General features: G+C 36.9%; 1 protein-coding gene across 7 annotated transcripts in view; it reads right to left on the reverse strand.

Moving 5' to 3' along the window:
• rbm47 (RNA binding motif protein 47) overlaps positions 1–5267 on the reverse strand; it is a 26409-nt gene extending 21142 nt beyond the window's left edge. For 2 of the 7 annotated variants that reach the window (XM_014013214.1, XM_014013209.1), the window contains exons 1-2: positions 453–537; positions 56–225 (exon numbers count right to left, since the gene is read on the reverse strand). The gene's annotated coding sequence lies outside the window, so the exon portion shown is untranslated. Of the gene's footprint in view, positions 1–55; positions 226–452; positions 555–5245 lie in introns of those variants that run through there. The other 5 variants (XM_014013216.1, XM_014013215.1, XM_014013217.1 and 2 more) reach the window with 4 other exon arrangements.
• Positions 5268–11873: the final 6606 nt, after the last annotated feature.

Here is an 11873-nt window from a genome sequence, read left to right on the forward strand (position 1 = left end):
CACACACACACACACACACACACACACACACACACACACGCACACGCAGACCTACAGCGTCATGCCACTCCACTGGTTCCACTAGTTCCTCTGTGTGAGGGCTCACTCCTTCATCTCTGCTCTCATCTGTGCTCGGCGAGTATTTCTTGGCAGCCTGGCCAGCTCGGCTGAGGCAGTAGAACAGGCAAGTCTGGCTCGCAAAGAATCAAGAAGGTGAATTTCACCCTATCAGAGCAGACGAATGACAGCGTGTGACTAAATATCTAAAAATAGCCGGGGGGGGGGGGGGGTCAAGGGTCAGAGGCAGGTGTTACAAGGAAGGGCGATTGATTTCTTGTGAAGAAATCTGACAGATTTTAAATGAAACCTGATGTTAAACAAGTTGGTCCAGAAGAGAAAAAAGCAAGTTAAATAAAAACCGATTTTGTTTTCCAAAGTTTTTCAAGGTTTACCTGTATCCCGGCGCAGATATGGACGAAAGGTCTGTGTGTTTCACCTCTAGTAGTCAGCTTGTCAAAAACTGTCTGTCCATTCAAACTCTGGTGTTGACAGGCTGCAGCAGAGTGTGCAGGTAAGCAAAGGTGGATTGGTGTTTACTCAGTGGCCACAAGAGGAGAGGTGGGGCTACTCTGCACAGGTACCCCCCCCCCCCCCACCTTCTCTCTGTCCCTCCTTGAATCTTTGAATTGCTCACCTGATAAGGAATCAGAAGGCAAAGGACGAAAGGGCAGAGGGTGTGACGCGCATGAAGGATCGAGAAGAATCTGGAACAGGTCAGGAGGGCCAGCCTTGATCCTTCCTTCTAACTAAAACACCAACAAARGTCAAGTTTTGGTCTTTGAGAAATTCACCCTCTTTTTCAATCAATCTGACTATAAATCTTTCTTCCAGTAATTATAGTTTGACAGGAAATTACAGGAGTCACTCGCAAAGACAGTGTAGCGTTTGCATGAAATTAAATAAAACAATGAAAGATCAATTCAAAACCGTGCTCCATGACTGAATTAAATGAATGCAAACGGAAGAGAAATTGGCTACGGGATGAACTCTTAACAGGAGCTGAGTCTTTTAGATAAAATTACACCTCACACACAAACACACACTGCAATCTTCTCATTCATGTAACTGGAGAGAAAAAATACGCTGTGAGTGTAGTGTGGAGGCGACAAGTTTGTTTCTGTAAATAGCTGGACGAGAAAGACGTTCTGAAATGTAATGAGCACAAATGCTGATTCACCTTCCAACTAATGTTTTCCTCTTTAAATTTTCCATGTATTTTGCAATAGTAGTACTTCAACACCAGGGGCAGTTCTAGGGGTGGGGCCACTGGGGCATCGGCCCCTGCTAAAATCTGATTGGCCCCCTGAAGTGCCCCTGTCCTGTCACTCATCTGTCCTTTGCCTAAGAGCAATGATGCTGGGTGCAGTTCCATGCCCAAACACTACAGGCSCTAATGAGTCAAACAGTAAAGTCCAGCATGAWTCAAGCTGACAGAAGTCTTCTTCTCTTCTTTAAGACAATTTTGCTAAAAAATATCTTTATTTTCTCATATGCTTTGAAAATATTTCATCCATGTACAGTACAAATGCCTGAAACATTGATAATTTAAGCTTTTTTAATAACATTACATTACGTTACAATTATTGGAACTTATGTGATCGGTTAAATTTATACACATTACCAAAAACTTGGCCCCTCTATGAATACTGTGGCCCATTGATTGCCCCTCACTCAGAAAAAATCCTACCTCTGTTACACTGTTTGCTATTTTAGTCAGGTCAAAGTTAGCTACTTTTAGCTTTCAGACAGCTTTTTGCTCTTTTTAATTTCTAGCTAAATTCTAACATAACTAAAAGTTATAATTTTAGCTAGCTTTTGCCATTTTTAACTTGCCTTTTGCTGCTTTTAGCTACACCTTTTCTCCTATTAGCTTTTGGCTAGCATTTTGCTACATTTAGCATTTACTTACACTGAAATAGCCATTTAACTATATGTTTAAATATTACTAGATTATAGTTGAAATCTTTTCAAACTAAGAGAAATAATCTGCCAATGCAGAAATAAAATTGTACCTGGTAATTTTTTTTTTAATAAAGAAATATTTCCAGGCAAACAAAATTATATCAAGTATATTAATTTCAAAACATGATCAAAAATACTTTCTGGCTGGATATAAGATTGTAAAGACTTGGTTAGACTGACAATTTTTGCAGTGTAGCTTTTAGGCTTTTAGTTTCAGCTTCTGCAGCAAATTTCAGCGGTCATTAACGCTGGTTTCATTTAGATTCTCTGTTCAMTCTTAACATTTCACACATGCAACATAAAATAAAAAAGTTGAAAGTCGTTTTCATGATAAACTCAAAGTAAAACTTGCATCAGATGGGGTCCCATTCTAYTAATATAAGTGTGTGTGTTAATCACAAGTAACTCATTAACCAACCTCTTTGTTAATGAAGGACAAGCAATCACTGATTGTCACCCTTTTTTTGGGTCAGTACATGCTCATAAACTCAGACTGTGTGGATTTCAAGTTCAAAGTTTTCAAGTTGGAAAATTATTGTCTGACATGATGTGAAAAGTGTCAGAGGCTGAATCATAAACTTGTGTTCAAGTTGAGACGTTCAATCATCGACACAATTTTATGACCAGCGCTCTGAATCACATGTTTAAAATACACTCACAAGCAGAAATCGAGTTTCTCTGCTTAGGAAACAGATTTCTTGTTAAATATAATCATTTTTGTAATTTTGCTTTGTTCCATTCAAGCGTTTAACTGAAATATTTCCATAAAGAATAAGAAAATTTGCCAATTTTCTGCTCTGTCTCCAGATGTATTTGTGCTGTTGTGAGAAGACTTTTTTTGACTCGAGCTGCACACAGATAATTATGTTGTTATCTAATATAAGACAGTAAGACAAGCTGCTAAAAGTGATAAATGATAAAAGGTAGATAAATGTTGCCAGAATAAGATTAGTTTTGAAAATGTATTTTATTATCACATCAACAAAAGTCCACATTAGCCTACAGTTTGATTTGTTTTGTCTTTATCTTTGAGTGAAAACCAGTCAAATATGTGTTCTTGTTTAGTTGTCTATCATATCATATTTATGACTTCTTKCTGTGTCCTAACTTCTCTCCAGTGTTTCTATCTTGGTGTAACAAAGCATTCTGTCTTTAATCTTTATTGAAACATTTTTTAGATTAGCACATCTTAATCATTTTTGTTCTCTACTTGTTAGCATGTAACCGCATCACTGCTACCGTTCATCACAGAGTAAGATTCAAGAATGTACCTGGTTGGAAATATTTCAGCTTCAGGGCAGTTATTTTGTTGGAAATGAGACTAATGGATGTCAGCTTGTCATAAAGGGAAGTCAGAATCAAAGCACTTTCATCTTCACATTTGTTGCTTTAGGTTCCGGTAAAAAAAAACAAAATAAACAAAACTTAAAATGCTTTCATGGTGCTGTCACACAGCAGATTGAGTGAAGTGTCACAAAGTGAACATTACACGAAGCACAAACATGGAAGAACTGGACCAACAAGTCTCTGTAAGAAGCTGTACATTAGCATCTTTGGAGGGAACACTGAKATAGGAAGCAAATAATGTGAACAAAATTTTTAACCAAGATAATTTAAAGTTACAACWGTTTTGGTCAAACCTTGTAGATAATATTTTGTACGATGTGATAGAGTTTGAAACATAATTTGACCGTGACTCGTAGCTACTACCACACCAAATTAGAGCCAATTTTATGTTGGCTAAGTAGATTAGATGTGTCTCTAGAACTGGGTTGACTCCAACAGATAATCAGTAATAATAATCTAATCTTTACTTTAAGAGTTTCATTAAAAAACATCCACTGGTTCACAAGACGTCTTGCTAACAGATAATAAAGTGACAAATGATTATGGGAAGCCAAAAACTGGCACAAAGCACTTCTTGTATAGAARGGGTCACAGATTATCTCTCTGCTGGAATAACCGTGGAAGTGAAAATGATTGTAGTGTAAAGGTTCATGAATACCACGACAAAATGTTTGAGACTGGGGCTGTTTGAAAACAGAGGAAACCCACTGACAGCCTTTCACATTCAGACCAGCTGTTAGCTCWTTAATCTGGTCAGAATCAATCTCGGTTTTTCCAAACTGAGGCTGTTAAAAAAGCCATCTACGACAGGTAAGATATTTATTGTTCAGAACCTTTCCAAAGAACCCTACTTTAAAAGACCAGAACTCTTACTTTAGCTCAATTTTCCTTGTATCATTGCTCACACACACAGTTTCAAAATGTAAATTAAAAGAATAAAATCTGTCTAGATGTTTGGCATTCTGCAGATTTGATATTTCCACACACGATGGAGCACCAACTATATGCTTCAACAAAGTCCACATCCAACATAATAACATCAGCAGGTGAGCAAACGTCAACACAGTCAGCAGAGGCACTGAGTGAAACAATGTCACAGGAGGGGGTGGGGATGGGGAAGGAAAGCTGCTCTGTATTGAATGTAAACTTCAGACTTTGTACTCTTGTTACTGGAAACATAAACATTAACATTACCCAAAATGTGCGTCTCAGCCCTGCAGGACACACAAGACACTCTGGAAGGCTACAGGAGGACAAAATGTCTTTTTCTTAAAACTCTCTTCTAAAAAAACAACTTCAAACATAAGCATCAGGCCTTTTTTCCTCTTTAACTAAAGATCAAGCAAAGGCTAAACATAAAAAACTTTCAAAATAACGAACATTAAATATAAGAAAATGTATCAATGAGTTGAAATCAGAGCTACAACCAAAATTGCAAGTAAGCACAACATGTAAAATTGAATCTAATAAAAGACCTATCATTTTTTAAAAGAATGCATATCACATTGTTTTTCATACATGGATATACTGAAACATTTAAGGGCAAAAACATTAACAACCTGTACGTTTTAACAGTGAGTGATAATGCTTTCTTTTTTATAAATACTTTTTTATTTTCTTGTTTGTTTTTTATTCCTCTGTTTCYATCCAAGTTTTGTGGACCTCGAGCCTGCAATAAAATTTGCTGAATGAAATTAATGTACTCGTTTAACACTTTCATTAACAACTGCAGGGTCGTACATTGTGTTAAACATATTAAAGGTAATGCACAGTTTGTGTTAGAACAAAGTGTCCAACGTTAAAACTTCTGGTTAGAAAGTTAAAGAAAAGTGAGACCAGATTTGAGCGACTGAGTGACTCTGCTCTAAACCATCACCTCTGGTCCRGTAAGTATTTTTAACCGTTTCTTGCCTGATTGACAAAATGACTCAGCAGAAAAAGAGAAAAGAGCCTCTGTGGTCTCCTGCAGCAGGAACACAGGATCTGACGATAAGGTCCTGCTTTTTTCCCCCCTTTACTCTGATGAAAGATGTTTCCCCTTTTGCCTAGAAGTAGTCAGCTGATGGTCTACACACAGTCATGTGGCCTGTCGCTCACTAGTGGCAGATGAACCGTAGTGTGTGTGTGTGTGTGTGTGTGTGTGTGTGTGTGTGTGTGTGTGTGTGTGTCTACAATCACTGACAAGGTCAAGGAGACGAGGAAGGAAGAGGACAGGGGTGAAGAGACATGAGGGAAAGAACTGAAGCAGCTCAAAAACCTGACAAGAGAAACAGTGAGACTTGTGACTGTAAACCACAACGCAGCTGCTTATTTTCCGTCCGATAACCAGCAACCACTGAAACGTCAACACAAATGACTGTCCTCTGCCTCTGGGAATTAACCAGAACAATCATGTGACGAAGTGGAAGCACCATGAAAAAGACCTCAACTTTTTTTTTTTTGCTTTTCTTCAAAAAGAAAAAAAAAACTTTCAGCTGATCTGATCAGAAAACATTTAGATGCACAGATCTGCCTTTTCATGTTTAAAATGTCTGATTTACTGAAAAAAAAGCAACTTGGTTTAGTCTGTGAATGCGGGAGGGATCAATTTTAGCTTCTAAAGCAAAACAATGGTGGCATAAAAGAGGAAAACAATGCAGAAACAGAAATGTGATTTGATACTGTATACGTACGTTTGAAAAAAAGCACAGAAACTTGATGTAATTATTAATCAAAATCTCCATTTATTTGCACCTCAGAACAGATTTGTGCAGACGATTTTCTAATAGTGTTTTTTTAAGTTTAAAACTACCATTGTTTTAATGTTTTTACATTTTTATGTCTTTTTTCTATAATGACTAGTTTAAAAAGCTTAGTTAATGAGTAAAACATGCTAAATCAAGGCTTGCATGTCACACTTTTAAAGAGATTCCATGCCATCTATTAGTGTTTGTAATGAAGAGGATGAGTCTCAGCTACCACCACCAAGACATTGTAGCTTGATGTCTGTAAAATTGATCGAATTTTCACCATTTTTCTGTTGGCTAAAAATAATTTGCTGGGAAAGACATCTTCAATCAGGCTTGAATTATTTCATTGATTCGTTTTTAAGGGGTTTCAATAACACAACCATATTTTACTAACAGTCAGACAAGTTGAGCAATTACAGTATCACCCAACAGTTTGAGCAGGCTCCGCCCATTATTTATAATTGTGAAGGACGGAGAGGAAGAGAAGAGATCTGTTACTGGCTAAAAAATTAAGATGTACCCCCCAAGTGTACGGGTCACCAACATTTTCAAGCATGTTCCCGGAAATTACAAATACCAGACGGAATCCAGCCTGATCCTGACAGCTTTTTGAGTTAAGTTTTAAGTGTGTGCATGAAGGGATAGTCTGCTCTCAAACCCTGACCCAGTCTGTCTCTGCTCTGCTTCTCTGCTGTTAAACAGCTGCAGTCAATGTTTAAGTACACTATAGTTTACTGGTAGTCGAGTGGACTTTATCCCATTGCAAAAGACGAAGGTGGAGCTATGATGTTTTTATCTTTGTTTGTTAGAATTTGTTAATACTGTTAGTAAAATATCTCATAAAATCACTGATTTGAATGCAATTCTCAGACGGAGATCACTGGATGAACATCCATAACTGATTAACTTTCAAATCAGTTCACGAAGGCAAAGTAATCTAAAATAAAAACAAAAAAAAATTATAAATGTGCGAAATTTACAGATATTGTGCTAAAATTCAACGTGGTAGTATCTGAGACTGATCAAAGGTTTGCGGTAAACTATTGGAAGCGACTTGCTTGTTAGCAAAATATTGCATGAACCACTATTATGCCTGCATAACAGGCAGACAAGTGGCTAAATTTTGGCTCATAATTCAAGATGGCTGCCACAGCCTACTGACCAAGTACCTGTGACATCAAATTTTTGCTATAAATACGAAAGCATTTTTGGAAAGATAACTATGATGACATATTGCAAAAAACAATTCACACTGCTGAGATAAACAATTGATGAATTATCAGCATGTGAAGTGACAGGAAGTGATGTCATGAGAGTAATGTCCTCGTGTGAACAGAGCAGTGCTAGAGAAGAATCTGATGTTCTTTACATCATTTTGAGTCACTTTCAAGGAGAGATGAAGAAGAGTCAGAGTTCAAATAATATGCTTTCAATAAATAAACTCCAGGGACTTCCCTTTTCCTACATAAAACTCTCYTGATGTCACTTCCTGTTACATTTCATCTTGGTCAAATTAAAAAGAAAATATGCCAGTTATGTACACAAAAAGTGTAAAATCGTGTGTATTATGCCAATTTTCTTAAATATAAATAGGTTTTCTTTGACTTTTTGTTTTGAAGGATATTCACATCACAGGCACTACACTATAGTGGCTACATTTCAGCCAGTTTTACAGATTTTAGATCGTGTGTGTGGTAGTAGCTGAGAGTCATTCACAACACATCCATGCACTAAAGGATATAGTGTGTGACATTGTGWGTAATATTATTTTAAAGAGCTTCTAAATCCAACTAAAACAGCTATAACCTTGTCATTTCTTATAAAAATAATCTTAGTTTAAAACTCTGGCATGAAATGATCATGTCATGCTGGTGACAAGCTTTAATTCAAGTAATAAAGTACGAGCATTTGGTCTTTGGCAACCTGCTGCAATCTTCACCATCCCTTGTTTCCTGGAAAGACAAAATGTCCTCCGGCATATCTAAAAGCCACACACACACACTCACACACACACCCACACACACTCACACACACTCTCAAGCACACATTTGGTAAAGTGAGAAGGGGAAAGCATAACAGGCAGATAAGAGCTGAATGAAAAGCTGGTCGAATTCAGCACCAGACGACTCTGGCTAACGCCCCTAAACCTCCACACAAAAGCAAAACTGCTAAACTGTGTCACGCAAACAACACAGACACAGGTCTTTAAGGACGAGAAGAAGAAAAGAAAAGTTATCCTGAGAAACTAAAGCTGTGGATTATACACCTGTTTTTCTGCTTGTGCATTAAAATTGCTCACCAATGAAGAAGTGTGGGACGAGAAGCGGGAACAAGCAAAGTAAAAAAAAAAAAGAAAATCATTAGTACGACTGTGCATACATAAGACGTGTTCGTCAGTTTTGTGAATGGGTTCACAGTCAGACTCGAACACACCGAGCAATTCCATTCTAGTGACAGAGAAGCAATAAATGTGTGTGATTATATGTAGTTTCTGTCCATCAGAGCTATTCACTTCAGCACACACACACACGCACCATCCATGTTTGCTTCATTTTCAAAGCAGAATCAAATCACACACACCCTCTCTCACACACATTGCTGTGGTCTTGTGTCCAGACAATTAGCCCTTTGTTTGTGTAGTCACAGGTATGCAGAGACGAGTGTGCTTCAGAGCAGCCAGCAAGAGGCCAGTGTTGTATAAAGTACCGCAAAGTGATACTTGAGTAAAAGTAAAAGTATCTAAAAATAAAATTACTTTGGTAAAAGTTAAAGTCTCCTCATAATATTACTTGAGTAAAGTATTAAAGTATCTGATATTTTTGCATTTAAGAATTAAAAGTAAAAGTATTGATTTAAAATGAGGAGTTAGATTTTCTGTAATGACATTTATTAGGAGGTGACCTCCCCAAAATATTGCAGAAATGACTGTCGAATTAAAATAATTAATTTATGTTAAATTTAGGATGCACTAGTCTAGCTGTTTCAGTTTATATACATATATCAAGGCTGCCCAAATATTTTCCACAAAATGAAAATCTATCTGAGGGCTGCGGCCAAATGCAATAATATAGTTCATGAAATACAAATACTTCTTAAATACAGTACTTTTATTTTAATGATTATGTCCTACTGGAGTGTGACTTGATTTGTTTGTGTACAAACTAATACGGTATCAGAATTTTATGTATTTATACTTCTCATTAAACCACAATTAAATTCACTCTAAGAGGCACAATTTATATGGATATGTTTTACAATAACAAGCTGGAATGAAAACAAGTAAAAATTAAATAAAAATAAAGAATTTCTATTTCTTGCCTTTTTTTGTAAATGTAAGGAGTAGAAAGTACAGATAATTGTGGGAAAATGTGAGAAGTAGAAGTAAAAAGTAGGCTGAAAAATAATTACTCAAATAAAGTACAGATACCCAAAAATTCTACTTAAGTGCAGTAACAAAGTATTTGTACTTAGTTACTTTACAACTCTGCAAGAGGCTGAGCGTGTGTGTGAATTTTTGTATTTTCTATTCAAAAACTTTTAAATAAATCATAAGAAAAGGTCCTCTTAAGAAGAAGTAGTCCATTTTAGGGAAAATTTTGAATAAAACCATTATGAGCAATCTCAGGAGATATCCTAAGCTGTCACGGTCAGACCAGAAGTTGTGAATGACTCTCAGCTACTACCACACAAATGATCAGCTGGATATCTGTAAAACTGACAGAGTTATGGCCATTTTTGTTGGCTGTGGCAGCCATCTTTAATCAAGTTGATACCAAAAACTAAATCGGTTGAAGATTCATCCAGTGATTACTTTTTCAGAATTTTTTTTTTAGAATCCACCGAGTGGTTCATGAGATATTTTGCTAACAGAACACGCACACAGACAAAAACATCATCGTCCTCCATCGCCTTTCATAATAAAAGAGTTTATCTCCTTGCTGCACGAGGCGCAGTAGAGCGGGATGTGTGAGTACAAACAGTCCTCACTCCTCCAACCTCAGAGAGGTGGAATTGCGAAACTCGCAGTGAAATGAAGCATAATAAGAGCATTAGCGTTACGAGCAGGTTGAGGAGGGGCGAGAGGGGACAAGAGGCGAGGACGGAGGAGTTCAGCGGAGTCAACACACCATGGGGGGGCGGAGTGCAGGGGTACGCAGGGGTCAAAGGTTGAACAGCGGAAGGGGACTGAGGGAAAACAGTGGGGAGGAGGAGGAGTGTTGATCCAGCCTTCGCAGTGAGTGGATGTCACCTGTTTACACACTCAACACTGCTGCCACGTTCGCAGAAGGGACACGATTACACAAGACCACGTCTCTGGGGAACTTTTAACATTTGATCGTTGGGAAATCAGAGCAGATTTGACTTCTTTTTTTTTTAAATTTTGGTTTCTTTATGACCAAAGTYAAAATCATTGTTCTGATATGTTGTCAATGGATCATATCATGTATTTAATTTAATATAACTATAAAATAACAGCCCTAAATAAACTCAGTCATTAAATTGCTTCTTCTATATGGGAAATGGAAATAAACCTAACAAAAGACCAAAAATCAACAACAAAAATAGACTATAACAGCCTGGATTTCACAAAAAAAAGAGCAACCACCACTCCGACTATTTATTTTAAATTTGCTGCAAATTGCCTTATAATTTAGAAGGAACGTAAGAAGAATATAATGCATTATTAGAGACACAAATTGCACAATAAAACAGCAGGAGAAAACTAAGTTGCTCTTAAAATCAAAGAACTTTCTGTTTGTTACAATAAAGACAAATGAGGCCTAATTTTAGTAAATTAAATAACTTTTAGATTTTAGTGGTTTAGTATAAAAATATTTTTTTTCTTTTCTTTTCTTTCCTTTTCTTTTGTAAAATGGAGACTTTTAATCTATCTAGATAGCACAGAGTAAATGTTCAAAGATCAAAAAGTACTTCTTGTTGTATTATTTTAGATATGCTTAGACAAAGGGCTTTGTTTAACAGTTTGAAGGTTGCTTCTTGATAAATATGTTGACAATACAAACTGTTTTATGAGTGGAAAAAACAACCTTCAAGGTTGAAAAATATTAAATCGTTTAATCGTGTAAAAGTATAGTGCAGATCTTTTCAATAAAAATTTTGGTCTTGGATGACCTCCGTTTGACAAAATAGAATTTATTTCTGAACGAACTGATGAGCTAAAGGCTGGTTAGATTGAAGCGGACAACTCTTAAAACCACTGCAGTCTAGACAAAAATTGTTTTGTGTGAATGTATAAACATTTATTTTGCCATCAGTTGTACACGACAAAGCTATTTACATAACATCACTGGTTATTTAGAAGCACAAACAGCAGCAGGAGAAATTAGCTGTAGCACTTCCTGCAGGGATATCATATTTCTGCCAGAGGAACCGTGCAATGCAAAATTAGCAGCCACATAAAAGTTCATAATTTGTGTTCTTTTTTATCATTTTCAAATTTATTTYGAGTTGTTTTATGATGGCATTAATCTTCTTTGGTCTTGGTCTGACTCGTCCAAAGATCTACTGATCCATCTGCAACAGGTAAGATATTTTGTTCATGAGGTTCCAAAAGCTCTAAAATATCAGTTGTTACTCCAGTAGTTATCACTGAAGGAACAGCACAAAGCTTGAAATACCCAAAGTGTCTGCTTTAAAAACACGTTTCATTCTCCCGCACACCACACAGATTTGTACCAGTTCCTGCTTGCTGCTGCAGCATGTTCGGCCCGTTCAGATGGGAGCTAAAGAGGAAGGTAGGAGTGGGGGGGGGGG

This window comes from Austrofundulus limnaeus, unplaced genomic scaffold (genome assembly GCF_001266775.1).
Source record: "Austrofundulus limnaeus strain Quisiro unplaced genomic scaffold, Austrofundulus_limnaeus-1.0 Scaffold99, whole genome shotgun sequence".
Lineage (NCBI taxonomy): Eukaryota > Metazoa > Chordata > Actinopteri > Cyprinodontiformes > Rivulidae > Austrofundulus > Austrofundulus limnaeus.